The following is a 25395-nucleotide window of genomic DNA, read 5'->3' on the forward strand; positions in this document are numbered from 1 at the left end:
AGACCGACACAACTGAAGGACTGAACTGAACTGAACAAATTGAGAGCAAAGACTAATAAATCTAATTGCATCAAATTGTTGATTAGCTACCTAAAACAACACATTACTTAAATGGCTTTAAAATTCAGACTTATGACTCTCTATTCTGCTTCATTCTGTACTCTAAGGCCAAATTTGTGTGTTACTTCTGGTATTTCTGGACTCCTCCTTTTGCATTCCAGTCCCCTATAATGAAAATGACTTCTTTTTAGGCTGTTAGTTCTAAAGGTCTTGTAGGTCTTCATAGAACTGTTAAACTTTAGCTTCTTCAGAGTTACTGATCAGGGCATAGACTTGGATTATTGTGGTATTGAATGGTTTGCTTTGGAAATGAACAGAGATCATACTGTCATTTTTGAGACTGCATCTAAGTACTGCATTTTTGACTCTTTTGTTGACTATGATGACCTACTCCATTTCTTCTAAGGGATTCCTGCCCACAGTAGTAGATATAATGGTCATCTGAGTTAAATTCACCCATTCCAGTCCATCTTAGTTTGCTGATTCCTAGAATGTCTATGTTCACTCTTGTGATCCCTCATGATGTTCACTAGAATGTCTATGTTCACTCTTGTGGTCCCTCATGATGGGATTAGCCTCTCGCTCTTTTTCTCTGTCATTCTCCCTCTTCTTCCTTCCCTTCAACCACCACATATGAGAACACAGCAAGAAGAGAAAGACTGATGCAACTCAAGAATGTCTCCACTGGGAACTCAATTGGCCACCATCTTGATGTTGCATAATCTCCAGTCTATGACAACCTGTGGGACTAAGAGATTAGTTTTGTAGTTATTGATGCTGAATGATGAAATATAGGGTTCATGACACTCTTCTTTCTTATATTTGTTATGTTTGAAGTTGTTTTCCAGTAAGAAGTTTATAGAAAGTTCATTTTGAATTTTCGATCTTAGTGATATCCTGATGAGCCCAAGATAGCAGATTCAGGCAGGTCCCCAATGAATGAGTGGTTGAAGGACCACAGGCTTCTTACTCCAACTCATCTTTTGTCATCTGAAAACTGTCCCCCATACCTGACACCCTTACCACCCCATACCCCCATCTGCATCTCCATTCCTCTGCTAAGCTGAGTCATCTAGCTGGAGATGTGGATGATTCAGGACAGGGTCTGGAAACAGAAGGAATGCAGATATTTTTAGAAAGAATGAACTGGAAGACCCATCTCGGTTTTCCCTTCTTTAGTGCCATCTGCAGGTGAGGTATTGGGCCTGGGTAGGGAGGGAGCCACAAGTGGGACTGCCTAGATATCTACAAGTGAAGGGAGGAGGAATTCAGAACCCAGTAACCAAGAGGGGGGCAGCTTGCACAGGACCCAAGAGGGAAGGAAGAAGCACTGGGAAAAGAATAGTGCCTATCTGAGGGCCAGACCTACCTGAGCCTTCCAGTTACACTTGGAAGTCACATCCTTCCTGCTGAAATTCCTTCTCCAGATGTGCGCCAGCAGAGCTGTACTCACTGCTAATGAGTCACAGGGAGATTGACAGCCTCCCCCAGAGGCCCTTTGATTCCACTCTAACTGTGGGTATTGTCCCAAGCCAGAGAGCAAATGGCAGGTCATCCAAAAGATGACCTACTTTAAACAGTATTTAAAATACTGCAAAATTTGCCTAAGAGTCCTGGAATATCTAATTCCCACAGTTTTTTTTTTTTTTTTTTTTTGGAGAGATGATTCATCAACATAATTTGGGTTTCTGCTGAGGAATATACAAGCTTCCCCATTGGTAACTTCTGGATTATAACTACATGATCTCATCCCACAGATCCCAAATGATGGTATGTTCCACTGGGCAAGGCCTCTAAGTTCCCCACTGTCACAGCAGCTGTGTGTCAAGTGGTCTACCACTCTCAGTTCTGATCCCAGGCCTATGAACATCACCAGCCAGTTACATCCCCCTGCCCACCAGAGGCAACCTTATCATCCTCAGCAACACCCACCTCTGAGCCACTTGTCCATTGATTGGCACTGAGCATCAGTCTGGAACACGTGTTCTGGAGCAAGTCCAGTCTCCCTCATCCAAAGATGGGAAACTGAACCCTGGGGTATATGACTCACCTTAGCTGCAGGTGAGTTAGTGAAGACTTGGGACCCTGGAAATCTGCTTCCCAGGCTAGGAGACTTCCAGGAAGAGAAAGATGAGAGAAAGCTCAATTGCATCCACTGCTGGGTAGCTATCAGATGTCTGAAAGCACCAGAGTGGAAGTTTCTTTCCTGTTGCCCCTCAAGTCTGGTTCCAGTTTTATCAGCAGACCTGCCTCCATGTAGCAGCAGGAAAGCAATATTCAGGGCTGTTTCTTCTGGGTTCCAGGCACAGTGGGAGAGCCCCAGCTGTAGTGACCCTAGGAGGCCATTGTGCAGGTGGTGACTGACTCACTCCCAACTCAGATCCCCAGAGCTTCCACTCCTCATTCACACAAGACAGACTGTTGGCTGACTGGGTAACATGAACCTGCATTCACAGAGAGAAGCTTTTTCTTCTGAGCCTTCTGTCAACTTAGATATGTGCCTTATGTTTCCTCAGGGAACCCCTGGCTGAGTGAGGTCGGAGTCTGAAACTAGCCTGGATGCAGGGAATGTGTTCCCTCTTTGATGCTCCAAATAGACCTTGGACATTCAAAGGCCTTGAGAGAATGACAATCACCCTTATATCTTGTAAGGACTTTGCTTTATGAATCTGGTTGGAGAAAAAGGACAGAAACACAGGACAAGGCTGGACATCTCTGGGTCCCAGCTGACTGTGAGTTGAGTTCCAGCCACTAGGCTTCACAGTCAGGTTCTGATGTAATTCACAAGCCACCTTTGAGGAAGCAAAAGAGGAAAGAGTTTTGGGCTGAGAGCAGTGTGGTCAAAGGGCCTTGGGAATCACACGGGGCAAGATGAAACAAGAGTCATTACTTGTTTCTTTGCTCTATCAGTTCCTTGGCACTTCTACTCCTGAGAACAAGTACATGGAGATAGTCCTAGCATCTGATACTCCTGGTGATAACCAGTTTGTGGACACGTCCCTTAGTCCAGAGCATATTCAGCCTCGTGATAGCCCCAGGTTCTCCCTTCTTAGAAAGGTTGACATGGCTCATTGCTGCTAACTCACAAGTGAAGCATGGGATGAGGTCATGGTGGTTAACCTGTAGGCCAAATTCCAAGGATGGAAGGAAGATTGGCAGTGGAAGGGTAGCCATTCATTAAATTTGGTTACCTTGGTCCTTAGCAGGGCTACTTCCCACATCTAGAATATTTTTCTCCCAGCTTTTTGCATGTCCTGGTCCTTCTAAACATCATCTCAAATGAGTCTCCCTCAGGCTTGCTTTCCCTGGCCACTGCACTCTCACAAGCACAGACCCTGATACAAAAAGTGCCTAGACCCTTCCCTCCATCAAAACAATAAATATAGTTACAAAAGTGGATAGATGGAGAGGGATAAATTGAGAGTTTGAGATTAATATATGTGTACTACTTTATTTCATAGATAATCAACAAAGACCTACTGTACAGCACAGTAATTCTGCTCAATAATCTGTAATATCCTGTATGGGAAAAGAATCTAAGAAACAATGGATACATATTTATGCATAAGGGAATTAATTTCTCATACAACTAATATTAATACAATCTGTAAATCAACTACACTCCTATATAAATTAAAACCTGAATTAAAAAAAAATGCTTACATGTAGAAACCCATGGAGTTTTTGAGACTCACAGGGTTTCAGATATGATGCTAGATATGGCAGACTGGATGCAGAAATCTAGACATTATCTGAGCTTGCCTTTTCCTGAGCTTTTGTGTCTTTTACTTCTAGTGTCACCTTTGATTTGTCTTTGGAGGTCTAATACAAGAGCTTGGAGACACCAGCTGGGTATTAGTTGAAGGATGAGAGGCAGGCGCTAGTGGGAGAGTGAAATCCAAGCTCCCTAGCCTTGGGTTGGGGCACGTTTGAGGAGCAATTTATATCCCAAGTTCACTGTGAAAACAGGCTGTAGCTTCCCTCTCCATGACTTGCATGATATCAGACCCAGCCTGGTTTCATCCTTTTTCATGTCCTGCTTCCCCTGAGACCTCACTGGTTTCTCTGGGAGAATTTTTTTTTTTGGGGGGGGGGGCAGTACTAGGTCTTCATTGCATAGAAGGCAATGGCACCCCACTCTTACCTGGAAAATCCCATGAAAGGAGCCTGGAAGGCTGCAGTGCATGGGGTCGCTGAGGGTCAAACACGACTGAGCAACTTCACTTTCACTTTTATTCATTGGAGAAGGAAATGGCAACCCACTCCACTGTTCTTGCCTGGAGAATCCCAGCGATGGCAGAGCCTGGTGGGCTGCCATCTATGGGGACGCACAGAGTTGAAGATGACTGAAGTGACTTACCAGCAGTAGCAGGTCTTCATTGCTGCTCAGGACTTCTCTATTTTCAGTGAGCAGGGGCTCCTCTGTAATTGCAGTGCACTGGCTTTTCAATCCTCTGTTTCTCTTGATGTAGATCACAGGCTCTAGGGCACTCAGGCTCAGTAGTTGTGGCCCACCGGCTTAGTTGCCCTGGGGCATTTACAGTCTTCTGAAACCAGGTCTCAAACGTACATCTTAAGCTCTGGATCAAAAGGGAAAGCACTCTGGAAGGAATTTGAAATAAATCACTTTTACATGAAACTTGGCACCATGGCCTATTTATGAGGAGACTGATAAAGGATTGTCCCTACTTCAAGCAACCTCCTGAGATCAGGACTGATTGAGGTTCCCCTCCCCAGGGTTCCTACAGAATCTTGAAGCTCTCCTGCCATGTGGCTTTGTTCTCTCTTCAGTTTCTGAATCTCACACTAGACCACACCTTCCAGAGGGCAGGGCTGTCACTTGACTCACTTGTAAGTATATGTCAGTAGATATTGTCTCATTCAGACCCTAATGTCAAGACAAGGGTAACACAAAGATCAGTTATTCTATTATGAGTGTTACGTTATAGGTTCAACGGTTGTAATCAAAACCTAAATAACATTGTCTTAGCTACAATAAAATTTCAATTCTCTGTCATATAATGTTAGTGCAGGTCTCTCCACAGAGATGAGGGCCCACTTCTTTCTTGTCACATCTTCCACCTGTGCTACTTACCTCTGGTCTTACCTGAGGTCAGCCCGCTGTCCTCAGCCAGCTGCAGCCACAGGGCTGGACCAGCAGCTTTATCTCCTTCATTTTGCTTCCTGCTTTTATTTCTTCTCTTTTCTTTCTACTTTAATTTCAGACCAAAAAATCTGGAGTCATCCCTTCCCCCCTCCAGAGACCCTCCAGCTGAAACCAGGGACCCGGGTGGAGGGCGTGGGGAGTGAGGGGTCTCGGGCCACACGGGGCCCTGCTGAGCCTGCTGCTGTCCCCTCTGGGGACGCCTGTTCCAGGAAGTCAGGCAGGACCCCCCAGTCTCTCTGCTCACCTGCTCCACCCCCCCATCAGCACTTAAGCCACACGACAAAAGTCTGCAGTGGGAGCTGCACACAGGCCCGTGGGCATGGCCCCAGTGAAGCAGGTGGTTCAGGGCAGAGCTTCAGGGACGGGGCATAGAGGCCCTCAGGCGACCTTCATGTGACATAGTATTTTACCCACCTGAGTATTGTATCGAGCCTTTTCTGTATTTTAACAAGAAAGCAAAACACTAGTTTCTTATTTAAGACGTTAAGGGTTTGTGGGGCGGGGTGGGGTTCACAGGACACTTGGATTTGTTCTCCTTTTCCCTTGGTTTCACATGGAGTGCGTGCTCATGAATGTGTGTGGATGTGTGTCAGAGCCTCACCAGGAGATTAGGCCACTGGAGGCCCAGGGCGGCTTACAGTTCTCTGCTTTAGTCACTTAATTCCTGAGTGTTTCGGAGAACAGGAAACAATAGCAGATATCATGTAGGAAAGGATTTAAAAAAAAAAAAAAAAGCTCACACCCAAATTCACAAAAGCTATTTTTTAAACCAAAGCACATTTTGAATGCATATGGAACCTCAATGGGCTCAGAAAAAAAGATACTAATATATTTATCTCATTATTTACATAAACTTTTACAGTTTCAGACCTCAGCAGCTGTAAAGCCAGTCCCAGTGAGTCCCCAACCTTCCGCTCAAGGCCCTGAGTTGGCCCAGAGGGCTCACGGGCAGGGGGGCCACCAGGGGCGGGGCGGGCGGCTTGGAGGCCCCGTCTTCTCAGAGCCCTCCTCCCAGTCCAGCTGGCACCAAAGAACCTGGGCCTGCGCCGACCAGCCCCTGGGCCTCCTAGCCAGGCCAACTGGTCCTGGCCAGCTGGCGTGGCAAGGCGGCCTCGCCTGTGGCCACAGGACTTGAGTCTGGGCTTGGGCCCCGGGACAGAGGTGCATCCCATCCTGCTGCTCTGCCCGCAAGACCCCCGATGGGTTGATGTGAGGGTCCCTCTCAAGCCAAAAAGCCAGGACCTTTGCACGGCTCCACAGAGACTCCAGCGGGTCCAGCTGTGGGAAGGCTCACTGGGCTGGTCCTTACCGACACAGATGGTGCGAACACTCGGGACAGTGTTGCTTTTGTATCAATATGTTTGTGCAGTGATGAATGTATTTATTTCTCAGACTGGGGTGAGTGGCAGGCTGGGCTCTGCCACAAAAAAAGAAAAAAGTCTAACATGGCTGCTCCATCTCCTGTCATTATATCTGTATTCCAGCTAGTGGGACAGAAAATAAAACTTTCATTGGGAAGTGAGATATCACCTCTACTCAAATTCCACTGGCCGAAGTCTCTTCCATGGTCATGGAAACTTGGGGTTGGTGGGCACACAGAATGGCAGGGGAATGTGATCCTACTTCAGAACATTCATGATGGGTAACAAGGGCGACCACCCTTCATTCATGTCTCTGTAATTCATTCTTCTTTGGTTCTCCACACACAGCTCTCAGTCTGTTTTAGCCTACAGATGCAGATATGGATGAGGTTATAAGAGATGACATGGTGCAGGCTGTACAAATATGGAAAAAAACAAGAATTGAAAGAAGATAAGAAAGTATAAAAATTCAAAATCCATTGGAAAGCATGCTTACAATAATAATTTTGCATTTATACAATTTAGGTATAATGGTTGAAGAATCAATTTATAAAATAAAAAATTAGAGAAATGTAAAATATAAGTATATTCACTAAACCAACAAAATAATAAGGCTATATCATATTAAACATATAGTAGTATCAGGATTAAGTTTGGATACACATTGCAAAAAACTAAAACAATTATAACTAGCAAGATAAACTTGATTTTTCTCTCCCACTGAAACATAGCTGGAGGTGGACCAGCCAGAGCTTGGGTGGTATCCATCTCCAAGGTTACATGATTGTCAAATACAGCTGCAGGAGTTCCAGCCATCACAACTAAAATCCAGACAAAAGTTAGGAAGACAGTAGGGAAGAGAAGAGTCCCATCACTCAGCTAAATCAGCTCCTTGAAAGCAGTCTTCCAAGAAATCCCTCTTACAGATCTGCTTGCCTTTCTAAGTCACCAGTCATGACTAAGAGCATGGGTGGGTAGGAAGTGCAGTCCTGTAGCTATTGGGCTCATGGCTATATAACAAACTATTTTCAGTTTTGAAAGAGAAGCAGAGAATAGATCATTTTGTAGGTAGCCTGCTGCACCTGCCTTAAAGAACAACAACAACAAAAGAATGGAATAGGCTGAACATCTGGGCACAGTGTGGAAGCCAGGAGAAAGGAGCAGCAATGAGAAACAGCTAGATGGATCTGAACTGTGCTCCAGAAAATAGAGGCAGACTGGTCAGTAGAGATCTTCTAAGGACTGAAGTGAGGATTACACAATACCACATGACCAAATTTGGTTTGAAAACTGCTTTTCCAACTCAGGTCCCAAATCTCTCTCAATTCTTCAGCTTCTAAATACCTTGTTGTTGTTACCTCACATTCTGTTCTACCTGTCTCACCTTCCTTATTTCTGTTCACATCACTTCTCCATCTAGTCCACCAGCATTACAAGTTCCAGTGTTGAGAACTCAACAACACTTTCTAGCAGTGGGTAGAAACACAATGACTATTTCTACTTTAGTATTTGTTTGTCCTAATCAAGGTCTTTTGAAAAGACTGAAATGTCTAGAATTATGGAGATCTCACATTTTCTCTAAAATCCCAACCAAGAATGTTGCTTCCTTGGATCTGGAGGGGATGTGTTCACATTTGGATCCACAGGTCTTAGCAGAACAGTAAGTCCCCTGTATATGAATAAGTTACACTTGAAAAGGGTGTTCAAAAATCCCAATTTCTTCAAAAATCCAGCAAAGTTACATAGGTAGGTAACTAAGACAATTGGCTATATATTACTGTGGTCTATTAGTTTTATGATATTCTTCACACAAATAATACATAAAAAACAAACACAAACAATAAAAGAAACAGTTTAATCTTGCAGTACCTGGATAGGTCATGGCAACCCACTCCAGTATTCTTGTCTGGAGAATCCCCATGGCAAGAGAAGCCTGGAGGACTGCAGTCCATATGTTGAAAATTAGACACAGCTGAGCAACTCTGCACACTTTTAAAAATAGAAAAGTAGTACCATCTACATTACCACTGCATTTATGTTTCCTTGCAGACAGCATAGGCTTAAAATAAAAGTCCTGCACTATTGTACTCCATACAGTTCTGTACTGTAAAGTACACAAATGCACACCAAATTTTCTTAGATGTGCCCACAACAATATGTGTCAGATTTGCGAACTAACTGATGTGATTGCACATGCAAATGCACTTTTATATGTTTGAAAGTTTTCAACTTGAACGTTTGCATGCAACAAACTTGCTACACAGGTTTTCAGTGAATGTATGTAATGAAGGAACAAGAGAGGAAAGTAAGGGGCTGACTGTTTTTTCCCTTTTTGCTTGTATTATGGCCACTCTGAATAAGAATTTCATTGGGTGAGATTGAGGCCCGGTGTATGGGAACATGGCTGCAAGTGATAGAGGACCAGGATCCCAGGAGGTAGGACAAGAGACATGGTTGGTTGAAAAAAGCCAAGAGTTGGAAATAGGAGGAAACAAGTTTTCACTGGTTTATGTGAAAGACTTAGCAAATGTCATCCGGCTTTGTGTGTAGTGATTGAGCTGTGGTTTAGAGGAGCAGCCCTGTTGCCCAGGATGAGCAAGAGAAGGGAAGAGAGAGGAGACTGAACCATGAAAATCAAACATGAATGTCTAGTATTGTCTATGTATGTCAAGTATGTCTAGTATTGAAGAGATGTAAGTCCTGTTAATTTATCTGTCCCTTCCTTAGAAGAATTAGAGTTGTAAAAGATGGAAGGTCTGCACTATGCTAGCACCTTATTCTTCTTCCGTCCAGTGAACATTGATTTCTAATGACATTTCTTTATAAACAGAGGATGTACTTTGTATGATTGAAGTATTCTAATTTACTGTTCCATATAATCTTCTGGTACTGTTCTGTGCCCAGGCACATGGAGCCCTGTGGCCTGGAAGGCTGTGTTCAGGTGCACAGTGCAGTGTATGGGGATCTGCTGTCGTCTGGGCCCTGGGTTATATCTTCAGTTTGGGTTCACATCTGAGGGGTTAACTCTAGTTGGATTTAATTTTGATCATCTTGCTCTTTATCTTCAGTTTGTCCCATGTTCTTTCTTTCCATGTCTCCTTTTATCCCTGACTTCTTTGTGACTGAGTAGTTTTTCTGATTCCCTTTTATATCCTTTGTCACTTTATTAACTGTAATGGTTTTTTAAGTGGTTTTAAGATCCATGGTATGCATATTTAACTTGCTAGTCTATCATTATTAATTATGATAATTGTAAATATTTTATTCATTTATCATTTCTTTGTCTGTACTGGGTCTTAGTGTGGCATGCAGGATCTTCCTTGTGGTAGGGACTCTCTATTTGAGGAGGACAAGCTCAGTACTTGCAGCGTGTAAACTGTATTTGAGACATGCAGGCCTAGTTGCTCAGTGGCATGTGGGATCTTAGCTTTCTGGTAAAGGAACAAGCCTTTGCCATTTGCAAATGCTTTGAATTGCAAAGCAGGTCCTTAACCACTGGACCACCAGGGCATTCGCTATATTTACCTTTTAATACATATTACATGTTTATCCTTTTGGGTACTGTTCATTCCCCCTGTAGATCCAGATTTTCACTTGGTTTTAAATTCCTTCTGACTTGAGACCTTTAAAAAATTTTTATTACATTGGTCTGTTGGTGGTGATGCAGTCTTATAGTTGTTGTATGTCTGAGAAAGTATTTTATCTTGTTTTTGATATGTATTTTTCTTGGGTATAGAATTCTGAGTCAGTTATATTTATCTCAGCATTTAAAACGTGGTGCCAGTGTCCTCTGGCTAACATTGTTTAATTTTCCTAATCTGCTGTCATCCCCATTTTTTATTCTACTGTGTCTGTTTTTCCTTCTAGTTACATTTCCTTGGTTGATTGTCTTAAACCATGAATTATGATGTGCCTTTGTAGAGTTGTCGTATTTCTTGTCCTTGAATTAATTGAGCTTCTGTGTTAATGGGTTACAACCTTTCATCATACTTGTAAACTTTTCAGCCAGTAATTATGAAGTCCTTTGCTTTATTCTCCCATCTTTCACTTCCTGTGGGATTCCATTTACATACACTTTAGCACTCTTAAAGTTACTTCAAAGCTCTCTGATGCACAATTATTTTTCCCCCACAATTTTTGCATTTCTATTTTACATGTCTCTAACATACTCAATATTCTTCAGCTTAATGAATATAAATATTATTGTTTTAGTAAGCATTTTAATGTCCTTCCCTGCTAATTATGTAATATATATTTTACTTGTGTTTTTACTAATTAATTTTTCCCTCGTTATGGATATTTTCTTGCTTCTTTACACATCTGGATTTTTTTTTCTTTTTAAATTTATTTATTTGTCTTAATCAGAGAATGACTACCTTACAATATTGAGATGAAAGTAGGACAAATACTTTCACAATTTATATGGAAATTTTAAATTGGATTGTGGATGTGTTCACTTTAGCTTTGGATGCTGGATATTTTTTAATTTTTATAAATTATTCCTTTCACTGTTTGCAAACACTGTTAATTTCTTGGAAACAATTGTATTTTTTGAAGGCTTGCTGTAAGGGTTTTTAAGCTGAGATGAAACCAGCCTTTAGACCAGGTTTACTATTCCCCCTAGCAAGGCAATATTGTCTTCAGGGCCCTATTGATCTCATGGGAATTATGAGTAATTTTGGGGGCAGTCCTAATATGGTGGAGGAATAGGACAAGGAGACCACTTTCTCCACAACAAATTCATCAAAAGAACATTTTAACGTCAAACAAATTCCACAAAACCACTTCTGAATGCAGGCAGAGGACATCAGGCACCTAGGAAAGCAGCCCATTGTCTTTGAAAGAAGGTAGGAAAAAATGTAAAAGATAAAACGAGAGACAAAATAGGTAGGGATGGAGACGTGTCCCAGGAAGGGAGTCTTAAAAAAGACAGAGGTTTCCAAACACCAGGAAACACTCTCACTGGTGAGTCTGTGGTGAGCTTTGGAACCTCTAGGGCAATGTAACTGGGAGGAAAAATAAATAAATAATTTAAACCCACAGATTACATGCCCAATGGTAACTCCCAGCAGAGAAGCAGCGCAGATACCTGCATCCGCCACTAGCAAGAGGGGGCTGGGCAAGGAGGTGCGGGCTGCATTGCTTAGAGTAAGGACAGGGCCTGAATGGCCAGAGGGTGATTTGAGGGAACTACCTTGAGATAACAAACCATACCCTGGGATAGCTACCCTGGCGAAAAGCCCTAAACTAAGACACTGCCAGGCCTGCTCACAGAACAAAGGAGTGAGCCGGCTGTGGACCAGCCCATCCCCTGCCAGGGACAGGGAGTGAGGGCAGCCATAGCCAGAAGCAGGTTTTCACAGCCCCCGAGAGGCATCACCTACCAAACTGCAAGCAGGCTTCATTGCTAACCTAGACTTCTTGAGATTCTGGATTGTCAACATCCGCCTGAGAAGGTGAGCCGGTTGTACACTCAGAAAACTGAGCAGAAGGAACAGGAGAGGTGATTAAGTAGGAGTGACTGTGCTCACCAAACACCTGGTCACCTGAGCGACTCGGACCATGGAAGGGCACAAAATGAAGGCCCAAAAGCATCTGCACCTTTGAGGTGTACCTGAGTACCTGAACCTGAGCGGCTTAGACCTGGGAAGTGCATGCAACCTAGGGCCTGCCTCAGACAGTTCCTGGCAAAGCAACCTAGAACCTGAATAGTATAGACTGGGAAAGCACACACGCTGTGAGTGGGTGCAAACCCAGTGTGCCTGAGACACTGGGAGCACCCCCACACATGCCAAGGATATTTGTTTGCAGCCTTCCTCCCTCCCCACAGCACGACTGAACAAGTGAGCCTAAAAAATTGTCCACCACCACCCCTTTGGGTCAGGGTGGAAATTAGACACTGAAGAGACCAGCAAACAGAAGAAGCTACAACAGAGGGAACCACCTTGGAAGTGACAGGTGCAATAGATTAAAACCCTGCAGTTAGCACCAACTACATAAGAAGGAGCCTATAGATCTTGAGAAGTATAAGCTGAATCAAGGAACTATCTGAAAGTGAACTGACCCCACACTGTCCACAACAACACCAGAGAAAGTCCTAGATATGTTTTTACTATTTTCATTCTTTAAATTTATTTTTTATTTATGTTTAAGTCTTCTACTACTACTTTAATTTTCATTTTTATAACCTACTATTACTTTGGAAAAAAAGACTATTTCTTAAAGCAAACTTTATATATATATATATATATATATATATATATATATATATATATAAAATAATTCTTGTGACTTTTTTAATATAAATATATAATTCTTGTGACTTTTTTTTCTGTAATATTGTATTTTTGAGAATCCAACCTCTACTCTAGATTTTTAATCTTTGCTTTTTGGTATTTGTTAGCAATTTAGTACCTTTAAGAACCGAATCTTCAGTAACCATTTTTACTTGGGAGCGAGATCACTGGCCTGATTGCTCTCTCCCACTTCGGCTCTCCTTTTGCTCCATGAGGCCGCCTCTATCTCCTCCCTCCCCGTTCTCTTCTCCACCAAACTCTGAATCTCTTTGTGTGTTCTGGACTGTGGAGAACACTTAGGGAACTGATTACTGGGTGGGACTGTCTCTCTCCTTTTGATTCCCCCCTTTATCCCCCTGGCCACCTCTGTCTCATTTCTCCCTCTTCTCTTCTCTGTGTAACTCTGTGAATGTCTCTGAGGGATCCAGACTGTGGAGAGCACATAAGGAAGTGATTACTGGAAGCTTGCTCTCTCCTCTTTGATTCCCCCTTTTCTACTCCTGGTCACCTATATCTCCCTCCTCCCTCTTCTCTTCTCCATGTAACTCTGTGAACCTCTCTGGCTGTCTCTCACTGTGGAGAAACTTTTCATCTTCAACCTAGATGTTTTATCATTGGTGCTGTATAGATGGAGAAGTCTTGAGGCTACTGTAAAAATAAGACTGAAAACCAGAGGCAGGAGGCTTAAGTCCAAATCCTGACAACACCAGAGAACTCCTGACTCCAGGGAACACTAATTGATAGGAGCTCATCAAATGCCTCCATACCTACACTGAAACCAAACACCACCCAAGGGCCAACAAGTTCCAGAGAAAGACATACCATGCAAATTCTCCAGCAACACAGGAACATAGCCCTGAGCTTCAGTAGACAGGCTGCCCAAAGTCAATCCAAATCCACTGACATCCCATAACTCATTACTGGACACTTCATGGCACTTCAGAGAGAAGGAATCCAGCATTACCCACCAGAACACCGACACAAGCTTCCCTAATCAGGAAACCTTGACAAGCCACACTTCCAACCCACCAACAGCAAGGAATCTCCACAATAAAGAGAACTCCACAAACTGCCAGAATATGGAAAAGTGATCCCAAACACAGCAATATAAACAAGATGAAGAGGCAGAGAAATACCCAACAGTTAAAGGAATAGAATAAATGTCCACCAAACCAAACAAAAGTGGAAGAGATAGGGAATCTATCTGATAAAAAATACCTAATAATGATAGTGAAAATTATCCAAAATCTTGAAAACAATAGGAAATTACAGATAAAGACTGGAGACAAGGATTGAGAAGATGCAAGAAGGACCTAGAAGAAATAAAAAAGAATCAATATATAAAGAATAATGCAATAAATGAGATCAAAAACACTCTGGAAGGAACCAACAGTAGAATAGTGGAGACAGAAGATAGGATAAGTGAGGTAGAAGATAGAATGGTAGAAATCAATGAAACAGAGAGGAAAAAGGAAAATGAATTAAAAGAAATGAGGACAATCTCAGAGACCTCTGGGACAATGTTAAACGCCCCAACATTAGAATCATAGGAGTCCCAGAAGAAGACAAAAAGAAACACCATGAGAAAATACTTGAGATAATAGTCGAAAACTTCCCTAAATTGGGGAATGAAATAATCACACAAGTCCAAGAAACCGAAAGAGTTCCAAACAGGATAAACCCAAGGTGAAACACCCTAAGACACATATTAATCAAATTAACAAAGATCAAACAGAAATAACAAATATTAAAAGCAACAAGGGAAAAAGCAACAAATAGCACTCAAGGGGGTTCCCATAAGGATAACAGCTGATCTTTCAATAGAAACTCTTCAGGCCAGGAGGGAATGGCAGGGCATACTTAAAGTGATGAAAGAAAAAAAAAAAAAAGCTACAGCCCATATTACTGTACCCAGCAAGGATCTCATTCAAAGATGAAGGAGAAATCAAGGGCTTTACAGACAAGCAAAAGCTGAGAGACTTCAGCACCACCAAACCAGCTGTAAAACACATGCTAAAGGATCTTGTCTAGACAGGAAACACAGAAACTGTGTATAAACTCGAACCCAAAACAATAAAGTAAATGGCAATGGGATCATACTTATTAATAATTACCTCAAATGTAAATGGTTTGAATGTCACAAACAAAAGACAAAGATTGGCTGAATTGATACAAAAACAAGACATATATATGTTGTCTACATATATATGTTGTCTACAAGAGACCCACCTTGAAACAAGGGACACATACAGACTGAAAGTGAAGGGCTGGAAGAAGATATTCCATGCAAATAGAGATCAAAATAAAACAGAAACAGCAATCCTCATATCAGATAAAACAGACTTTAAAACAAACTGTGAAAAGAGACAAAGAAGGAAACTACATAATGATCAAAATATCAATCCAAGAAGATATAACAATTATAAATATAAAGGCACCCAAGATAGGAGCACCACAATATGTAAGACAAATGCTAACAAGTATGAAAGGGGAAATTAACAATAACACAATAATAGTGGGACACTTTAATACCCCACTCACACCTATGGCTAGATCAACTAAACAGAAAATTAACAAGAAAACACAAACTTTAAATGATACAATAGACCTGTTAGACCTAATTGATATCTATAGGACATTTAACCCTAAAACAATGAATTTCACCATTTTCTCAAGTGCATACAGAACCTACTCCAAGACAGATCACATCCTGGGCCATAAATCTAGCCTTGGTAAATTCCAAAAAATTGAAATAATTCCAAGCATATTTCCTGACCACAATGCAATAAAATTAAATCTCAATTACAGGAGGAAAAATATTAAAAATTCCAACATATGAAGGCTGAACAACACGCTAATGAATAACCAACAAATCACAGCAGAAATGAAAAAAGAAATCAAAATATTCATAGAAAAGAATGAAAATGAAAACAAAACAAGCCAAACCCTGTGGGACACTGTTAAAGCAGTGCTAAGGGGAAGGTTCATAGCAATACAGGCATACCTCAAGAAACAAGAAAATAGTCAAATAAATAACCTAACTGTACACCTAAAGCAACTAGAAAAGGAAGAAATGAAGAACCCCAGTGTTAGTAGAAGGAAAGAAATCTTCAAATTTTGGGCAGAAATAATTGCAAAAGAAACAAAAAAGACCATAGCAAAAATCAACAAAGCCAAAAGCTGGTTCTTTGAGAAGATAAATAAAATAAACAAACCATTTGCTAGACTCATCAAGAAACAAAGGAAGAAAAATCAAATCAATAAAATTAGAAAGGAAAATGGAGAGATCACAACAGACAACACAGAAATGAAAAGAATAATAAGAGACTACTATCAGCAATTATATGCCAATAAAATGGACAACTTGGAAGAAATGGACAAATTCTTAGAAAAGTACAACTTTCCAAAACTGAACCAGGAAGAAATAGAAAATCTTAACAGACACATCACAAGCATGGAAATTGAAACTGTAATCAGAAATCTTCTAGCAAACAAAAGCTCAGGAACAGATGGCTTCATAGCTGAATTCTACCAAAAATTTCGAGAAGAGCTAACACCTATCCTACTCAAACTCTTCCAGAAAATTGCACAGGAAGGTACACTTACAAATTCATTCTACAAGGCTACCATCACCTTAATACCAACACCTGACAAAGATACCACAAAAAAAGAAAACTACAGGCCAATATCACTGATGAACATAGATGCAAAAATCCTTAACAAAATTCTAGCAATCAGAATCCAACAACACAGTAAAAAGATCATACACCATGACCAAGTGTGCTTTATCCCAGGGATGCAAGGATTCTTCAATATTCGCAAATCAACCAATGTAATACACCATATTAACAAATTGAAAAATAAAAGCCATATGATTTTCTCAATAGATGCAGAGAAAGCCTTTGAAAAAATTCAACATCCATTTATCATAAAATCTCTCCAGAAAGCAGGAATAGAAGGAACATATCTCAACATAATCAAAGGTATATATGACAAACCCACAGCAAACTTGATCCTCAATGGTGAAATATTGAAAGCATTTCCCCTAAAGTCAGGAACAAGACAAAGATGCTGACTCTCACCACAACTCTTAAACATAGTTTTGGAAGTATTGGCCATAGCAATCAGAACAGAAAAAGAAATAAAAGGAATCCAAATTGGAAAAGAAGAAATAAAACTCTCACCATTTGCAGATGACATGATCCTCTACATAGAAAACCCTAAAGACTCCACCAGAAAATTATTAGAGCTAATCAAAGAATATGGTAAATTTGCATGATATAAAATCAACACACAGAAATACCTTGCAATCCTATACACTAATAATGAGAAAATAGAAACAGAAATTAAGGAAACAATTCCATTAACCATTGCAACAAAAGATTAAAATACTTAGGACTATATCTACCTAAAGAAACAAAAGACCTATATACAGAAAACTATAAAACACTGGTGAAAGAAATCAAAGAGGACACTAATAGATGGAGAAATATACCATGTTTATGGATCAGAAAAATCAATATAGTGGAAATGAGTATACTACCCAAAACAATCTATAGATTCAATGCAAGCCCTATCAAGAAACCAACGGTATTTTCACAGAGCTAGAACAAATAATTTCACAACTTGTATGGAAATACAAAAAACCTCCAATAGCCAAAGCAATCTTGAGACAGAAGAATGGAACTGGAGGAATCAACCTGCCTGACTTCAGGCTCTACTACAAAGCCACAGTCATCAAGACACTTTGGTACTGGCACAAAGACAGAAATATAGGCCAATGGAACAAAATACAAAGCCCAGAGATAAATACACGTACCTATGGACACCTTATCTTTGACAAAGGAGGCAAGAATATACAAACACATGAAAAGATGCTCATCATCATTCATTATCAGAGAAATGCAAATCAAAACCACTATGAGGTTCACGCCAGTCAGAATGGCTTCTATCCAAAAGTCGACAAGCGGTAAATGCTGGAGAGGGTGTAGAGAAAAGGGAACCCTCTTAAACTGTTGGTGGAAATGCACACTAGTACAGCCATTATGGAGAACACTGTGGATATTCTTTAAAAAACTGGAACTAGAACTGCCATATGACCCAGCAATCCCACTGCTGGGCGTACACACCAAGGAAAACAGAATTGAGAGACATGTGCATGTTAGCCATCTGTATGTCTTCTTTAGAGAAATATCTGTTTACTTCTTCAGCCCATTTTTTATTGGGTCATTTATTTATCTGGAATTGAGGTTCAGGAGTTGCTTTTATATTTTTGAGATTAGTTCTTTTCAGTTGCTTCATTTGCTATTATTTTCTCCCATTCTGAAGGCTGTCTTTTCATTTTGCTTATAGTTTCCTTTGTTGTCCAGAAGCTTTTAATTTTCATTAGGTCCCATTTGTTTATTTTTTCTTTTATTTCCAATATTCTGGGAGGTGGGTCAGAGAGGATCCTGCTGTGATTTATGTCGGAGAGGGTTTTGCCTATGTTCTCCTCTAGGAGTTTTATAGTTTCTGGTCTTATGTTTAGATCTATAATCCATTTTGAGTTTATTTTTGTGTATGGTGTTAGAAAGTGTTCTAGTTTCATTCTTTTACAAGTGGCTGACCAGTTTTCCCAGCAGCACTTGTTAAAGAGATTGTCTTTATTCCATTGTATATTTTTGCTTAATTTGTCAAATATAAGGTGTCCATAGGTGTGTGGATTTATTTCTGGTCTTTCTATTTTGTTCTGTTGATCTATATTTCTGTCTTTGTGCCAGTACCATCCTGTCTTGATGACTGTGGCTTTGTAGTAGAGCCTGAAGTCAGGCAGGTTGATTCCTCCAGTTCCATTCTTCTTTCTCAAAATTGCTTTGGCTATTCAAGGTGTTTTGAATTTCCATACAAATTGTGAAATTATTTGTTCTAGCTCTGTGAAAAATACCATTAGCAGCTTGAAAGGGATTGCATTGATTCTAACATACACATGAAAACATGCTGAACATCATTAATTATCAGAGAAATGCAAATCAAAACCACAATGAGGTACCATTTCAAGCCAGTCAGAATGGCTGTGATACAAAAGCCTACAAGTAATAAATAATGGAGAGGGTGTGGAGAAAAGGGAACCCTATTACACTGCTGGCAGAATGTAAACTAGTACAGCCACTATGGAGAGCAGTGTGGAGATTCCTTAAAAAACTTGAAATAGAACTGCCTTAGGACCCAGCAATCCCACTACTGGACATACACACCGAGGAAACCAGAATTGAAAGAGACAACTGTACTCCAATGTTCATTGCAGCACTGTTTATAATGCTAGGACATGGAATCAACCTAGATATCCATCAGCAGATGGATGGGTAAGAAAGCTGTGGTAAGAAAAAAGTCAAATAAATAACCTGAATCTACACCTAAAGCAACTAGAAAAGGAAGAAATGAAGAACCCCAGGGTTAGTAGAAGGAAAGAAATCTTAAAAATTCGGGGAGAAAAAAATGCAAAAGAAACAAAAGAGACCATAGCAAAAATCAACAAAGCCAAAAGATGGTTCTTTGAAAGGATAAATAAAATTGACAAACCATTTGCCAGACTCATCAAGAAACAAAGGGAGAAAAATCAAATCAATAAAATTAGAAATGAAAATGGAGAGATCACAACAGACAACACAGAAATACAAAGGATCATAAGAGACTACTATCAGCAATTATATGCCAATAAAATGGACAACTTGGAAGAAATCGACAAGTTCTTAGAAAAGTACAATTTTTCAAAACTGGACCAGGAAGAAACAGAAAATCTTAACAGACCCATCACAAGCATGGAAATTGAAACTGTAATCAGAAATCTTCCAGCAAACAAAAGCCCAGGTCCATACGGCTTCACAGCTGAATTCTACCAAAATTTTAGAGAAGAGCTAACATCTATCTTACTCAAACTCTTCCAGAAAATTTCACAAGAAGGTAAACTTCCAAACTCATTCTATGAGGCCACCATCACCATAATATGAAAACCTGACAAAGGTGCCACACACACACACACACACACACACACACAAATATATATATAAACTACAGGCCAATATCACTGATGAACATAGATGCAAAAATCCTTAACAAAATTCTAGCAGTCAGAATCCAACAACACATTAAAAAGATCATACACCATGACCAAGTGTGCTTTATCCCAGGGATGCAAGGATTCTTCAATATCCGAAAATCAATCAATGTAATACACCACATTAACAAATAGAAAAATAAAAGCCATATGATTTTCTCAACAGATGCAGAGAAAGCCTTTAACAAAATTCAGTATCCATTTATGATAAAAACTCTCCAGAAAGCAGGAATAGAAGGGACATACCTCAACATAATAAAAGCTATATATGACAAACGCATAGCAAACATTATCCTCAATGGTGAAAAATTGAAAGCATTTCCCCTAAAGTCAGGAATAACTACAAGGGTGCCCACTTTCACCACTATTATTCAACAAGTTTCAGAAGTTTTGGCCACAGCAATCAGAGCAGAATAAGAAATAAAAGGAATCTAGATTGGAAAAAAAGAAATAAATTTCTCACTGTTTGCAGATGGCATGATCCTCTACAAATAAAACCCTAAAGACACCACCAGAAAATAACTAGAGCTAATCAATGAATAGAGTAAAGTTGCAGGATATAAAATCAACACACAGAAATCGCTTGTATTCCTATACACTAATAATGAGAAAATAGAAAGAGAAATTAAGGAAACAATTCCATTCACCATTGCAACGGAAAGAATAAAATACTAAGGACTATATCTACCTAAAGAAACTAAAGACCTACATATAGAAAACTATAAAACACTGGTGAAAGAAATCAAGGAGGACACTAATAGATGGAGACATATACCATGCTCATGAATCCAAAGAATCAATATAGTGAAAATTAGTATACTACCCAAAGCAATCTATAGATTCAATTCAATCCCTATCTAGCTACCAATGGTATTTTTCACAGAGCTAGAACAAATAATTTCACAACATGTATGGAAATACAAAATACCTCGAATAGGAAAATCAATCTTGAGACAGAAGAATGGAACTGGAGGAATCAACCTGCCTGACTTCAGGCTCTACTACAAAGCCACAGTCATCAAGACAGGATGGTACTGGCACAAAGACAGAAATATAGATCAACAGAACAAAATAGAAAGACCAGAAATAAATCCACACACCTATGGACACCTTATATTTGACAAATTAAGCAAGAATATACAATGGAATAAAGACAATCTCTTTAACAAGTGCTGCTGGGAAAACTGGTCAACCACTTGTAAAAGAATGAAACTAGAACACTTTCTAACACCATACAGAAAAATAAACTCAAAATGGATTATAGATCTAAACATAAGACCAGAAACTATAAAACTCCTAGAGGAGAACATAGGCAAAACCCTCTCCGACATAAATCACAGCAGGATTCTCTATGACCCACCTCCCAGAATATTGGAAATAAAACAAAAATAAACAAACAGGACCTAATTAAACTTAAAAGCTTCTGGACAACAAAGGAAACTATAAGCAAAATGAAAAGACAGCCTTCAGAATGGGAGAAAATAATAGCAAATGAAGCAACTGACAAAAAATTAATCTCAAAAATATACAAGCAACTCCTGCAGCTCAATTTCAGAAAAAGAAACTACCCAACAAAAAATGGGCCAAAGATCAAAATAGACATTTCTCTAAAGAAGACATACAGATGGCTAACGAATACATGAAAAGATGCTCAATATCACTTATTATCAGATAAATGCAAATCAAAATCACAATGAGGTACCATTTCATGCCAGTCAGAATGGCTGTGATCCAAAAGTCTACAAGCGATAAATTCTGGAGAGGGTGTGGAGAAAAGGGAACCCTCTTACACTGTTGGTGGGAATGCAATCTAGTACAGCCACTATGGAGAACACTGTGGAGATTCCTTAAAAAAACTGGAAATAGAACTGCCTTATGACCCAGCAATCTCACTGCTGGGCATACACACCGAGGAAACCAGAATTGAAAGAGACACGTGTACCTTAATGTTCATCGCAGCACTGTTTATAATAACCAGGACATGGAAGCCACCTAGATGTACATCAGCAGATGAATGGATAAGAAAGCTGTGGTACATACACACAGTGGAATATTACTCAGCCATTAAAAAGGATACATTTGAATCAGTTCTAATGAGGTGGATGATACTGTAGCCTATTATATAGAATGAAGTAAGCCAGAAAGAAAAACACCAATACAGTATACTAACGCATATATATGGAATGTAGAAAGATGGTAAAGTTAACCCTGTATGCAAGACAGCAAAAGAGACACAGATGTATAGAACAGTCTTTTGAACTCTGTGGGAGAGGGGGAGGGTGGGATGATTTGGGATAATGGCATTGAAACTTGTATAATATCATATAGGAACAAATCGCCAGTCCAGGTTCAATGCATGATACTGGATGCTTGGGGCTGGTGCACTGGGACGACCCAGAGGGATGGTATGGGGAGGGAGAAGGGTGGGGGGTTAAGGATGGGGAACACATGTATACCTGTGGTGGATTCATGTTGATGTATGGCAAAACCAATATAATATTGTAAAGTAATTAACCTCCAATTAAAATAAATTTATATTTAAAAAGTACATTAAAAAAAAAGAAATATAAACCTGATTACATATAAAAAGAAAATGACTGAAACACAAAAGTCAAGGAATTTAACCCTCTGTCTTCAAAAGATTGTGAGTTAATATGAAATGCTAAAAAAAAAAGTAGAGATAACAATTTGGATAGCTTTAAATAGCTTTGTGTGGTAACCTCTAAATCCCCACGGTTGTAGATAATTTTGACAGAGAATTGGACCCAGAATGGGTTTCTCTTGCTTTGGTTTGAATGTGACACTGGTTATTCAGCCATGTTTGGAAACACCAGGGGGTGATTGGCAGTAAAGTTTACTGCTTTTTTAACCCTTCTCTCACCAAAAAGAGTAATGGATATTACAGCTGGAATAAACTACTCCATCAAAAGGTAATGTAAAAAATAAATTTAGTTAGCTTTGTTATAAACTGAATTTTATCCCCCAAGTTCACAAGTTGAAGACGCACTGCTAGAACCTTATAATGTGGCTACATTTGAAGACAGGGCCTTTAAAGTGGTTGAAATGAAGGCATATGGGTGGGCTGTAATGTAATATGACTGGTGTCGTTAGGCGAGAAGGAGACAGACAACATAGACAGAGGGAAGAACATGTGAAGACACAATGAGAAGGCTTCTATCTATAAAACAAGGAAAAAGGCCTCAGGAGAAACCAACACTGCAAATACTTTGATTTGGGACTTCCAGCCCCCAGAAATGTGAGGGAATAAAGTTCTGTTGATTCAAAAAAAAAAAAAAAAAAAAGAAAGAAAGAAAGGTGTGGTACATATACACAATGGAGTATTACTCAGCCATTAAAAAGAATACATTTGAATCAGTTCTAATGAGGTGGATAAAACTGGAGCCTATTATACAGAGTGAAGTAAGCCAGAAGGAAAAACACCAATACAGTATACTAATGCATATATATGGAATTTAGAAAGATATTAACAATAACCCTGTATGTGAGACAGCAAAAGAGACACAGATGTATAGAACAGTATTTTGGACTCTGTGGGCGAGGGAGAGGGTGGGATGATTTGGGAGAATGGCATTGAAACATGTATAACATATATGAAATGAATCGCCAGTCCAGGTTTGATGCATGATACAGGATGCTTGGGGCTGGTGCACTGGGATGACCCAGAGGGATGGTACAGGGAGGGAGGTGGGAGGGGGGTTCAGCATGGGGAACACGTGTACACTCGTGGCAGATTCACTTTGATGTATGGCAAAACCAATACAATATTGTAAAGCAATTAGCCTCCAATTAAAATAAATAAATTTATATTTTAAAAAATGAGTAATTTCCATGCTCGTGGGTCGGGACACAAGTAGACATGGTGCAACTTAAGACTCAAGGATTGTTCCGTATAATTCAGACCAGTACTATCAACTCTCTGCAGAAAACTGGAAGGGTATCACCTGTACCTTCCCACAGTTCTCTGTATGTAGCTCTCTCCTGTGAACTTTAAATATATAGAGTCGTAAATCTCCCTTCTTTGGGAGACTGTCTCTGCCTAGGTACACCTTCCATGTATGTGTTGTAAACTATTTCTAGAGTTGGGGCAATTGTAGAACTCTCCTTGCCTGCTCCCCACCTCAAATATCCTTTCTCTGCTGCCAGATGTTTGAGGTAAAACAATGCTCTTTCATTTGTCTTTTCTACTTTGGAGTTATTGAGACAGGAGGATAAATTTGTCCTTTATTCCTTTATGTCAACTAAAATGGAGGTCCCCCTGCAATCAGAACTCACTGAATGCCTTGTGAATGCTAGGCACTGACTTCAGTGCATGGGTGCAAACTTGATTGGGGATATGTGTTGGGGCCTTAGGGAGCCCCAGTCTTGCTGAGAAACATGCCCATTACAAATAGTATTTGTTATGTGCTATGTTCAGTTCAGTTAAGTCACTCAGTCATGTCCGACTCTTTGCAACCCCATGGACTGCAGCACGCCAGGGCTTGCTGTTCTTCACCAACTCCTGGATCTTGGGCAAACTCATATCCATCGAGTTGGTGATTCCATCTAACCATCTCATCCTCTGTCATCCTCTTCTCCTCCTGCCTTCAATCTTTCCCAGTAACAGGGTCTTTTCTAATGAGTCAGTTCTTCACATCAGTTGGCTAAAGTATTGCAGGTTCTATTTAAACATCGGTCCTTCCAATGAATATTCACAATTGATTTCCTTTAAGATGACTGGGTGGATCTCCATGCAGTACAAGGGACTCTCAAGAGTCTTGTCCAACACCACAATTCAGAACCATCAATTCTTCATTGCTCACCATTCTTTATGGTGCAACTGTCACATCCATACCTGACAACTGGAAAAATCATAGCTTTGATTATACTGAACTTTTTCAGCAAAGTAATGTCTCTACTTTAAAAAAAAATTTGTATAGTTTTGTCATAGTCTTTCTTCAAATGACCAAGCATCTTTTAATTTCATGACTGCACTCATCATCTGCAGTGATTTTGGAGACCCTGAACATAAAGTCTCTCACTGTTTCCATTGTTTCCCCATCTATTTGCCATGAAGTGATGGGACCAGATGCCATGATCTTCATTTTTTGAATGTGAAGTTTAATCCAGATGCTTCACTCTCCTATTTCACTTTCCTCAAGAGGCTCTTTAGTTCCTCTTCAATTTCTGCCTCGAGGGTGGTGTCTTCTGCATATCTGAGGCTATTGATATTTCTCCCAGCAATCTTGATTCCAGCTTGTGCTTCATCCAGTTGGGCATTTCACATCATGTACTCTGCATATACCAGACCACCTGATCTGCCTCTTGAGAAATCTATATGCAGGTCAGGAAACAACAGTTAGAACTGGACATGGAACAACAGACTGGTTCCAAATAGGAAAAGGAGTTCATCAAGGCTGT

The sequence above is a fragment of the Bos indicus genome, chromosome 29 (assembly GCF_029378745.1).
Source record: "Bos indicus isolate NIAB-ARS_2022 breed Sahiwal x Tharparkar chromosome 29, NIAB-ARS_B.indTharparkar_mat_pri_1.0, whole genome shotgun sequence".
NCBI lineage: Eukaryota > Metazoa > Chordata > Mammalia > Artiodactyla > Bovidae > Bos > Bos indicus.